Here is a 1,273-nt window from a genome sequence, read left to right on the forward strand (position 1 = left end):
TGGAACCGGCGGAGGGGAGGGATCAAGAGGCACTGGTGGGAGCAAGGAAGCCGCCCTGGGAGCGCAAGGGACGGTGGGGGAGGGGAACAGGATGAGACGTTGGCCCTCCAACTGGACGATCCAAACCTCGGCACTATCGACCGAGAATTGTCTGGACCTAGAGCAAAACACAAGGGGGTCTGAAACTTTATGTCATTTTCTCATACACACGTGACCCTCCTGCAGTCCAGATGGTTTCAATCACTAGAGGAAAAAAGCGGCTCTGCTGGTATGCATGAAAAGCCAGAGCTGGGAGAGTCTGGGAAAAGCTGCCTGTGAAGCCCGCCTGCCTTCAAACAAACCGAGGAGCGCCAGGCCCTGGGAGCCCTCCTCGAACCCCAAATGACAAACCCCAAATGACGTTAAAAGAAGCTATTTACATTTGGGACTTCTGCAGTAGCAGAACAAAAAGAAGAGGGTTCCAAGGTGCCTGGCCTGAACCAAAAACTCCCAAGGCATCTGATAATTTGTTGTAAATACTCTACTCTCTTGCAAAACCAAAATCTAGAAAAGGAACTCTTTTAATAATAAGCCAATGAAATACTAGCAGTGAGAATCTATGGTTTATTGGTAGAATTCTGAAGGAAATTGTTAACCCAGTATGACAATCCACTTGGAAAAGTAATGTAAATCAATTCAAACGAAAACATACATACTTGATGGGATGTTAGGAAGCCATCTAACCCAGTTTCTCCTCTCTCACTAATCATTACAAATAGACCCTGATATTGAAATGCACCAACCTGCTGAGCAGAAGTGAGAAATGACTTCTGATGTTTCTAGTCTCAAAATTATAATGTTTGCATTGACTAGTTAAACATTTTGAAAGAATTAATGTGTATGAATGAACATAAGCAGGATCTATGGCCAAGACATGTTTCAAAAAGCAAGCCACTTCCATTGTCCCATATTCAAAAGAGGTTATTTGCTCAGCTGCAGGGCATGCAACAAAAATAATTAGGAGGGGGACCAGCAGTTAGCATAATGGCTATGTCACTGGACTCCCATGTAGTCGACCACGGTTCAAGTCCCAGACCTGGCGGCTTAAAAACTCATTCCGGGGACCAGCAGTTAGCGTAATGGCTATGTCGCTGGACTCCCACGTAGTCAACCGCGGTTCGAGTCCCGGACCCGGTGGCTTAAACTCACGCTGGGCGCGTGTGCGTACGTGCCCAAGATCCCGAGAGGAGAATAGAGGAGAAGGGATTGCGGCGTGGCCATCCCCCCTGGGGGG

The 1,273-nt window shown here is 47.4% G+C and overlaps 1 protein-coding gene across 4 annotated transcripts in view; it reads right to left on the minus strand.

Moving 5' to 3' along the window:
• Positions 1–1,273, minus strand: part of DENND2B (DENN domain containing 2B) — a 210,993-nt gene that overhangs the window by 174,495 nt on the left and 35,225 nt on the right. The window lies entirely within an intron of this gene.

Source organism: Tupaia chinensis, unplaced genomic scaffold (genome assembly GCF_000334495.1).
Source record: "Tupaia chinensis unplaced genomic scaffold, TupChi_1.0 Scaffold141165_1, whole genome shotgun sequence".
Taxonomy (NCBI): Eukaryota; Metazoa; Chordata; class Mammalia; order Scandentia; family Tupaiidae; genus Tupaia; species Tupaia belangeri.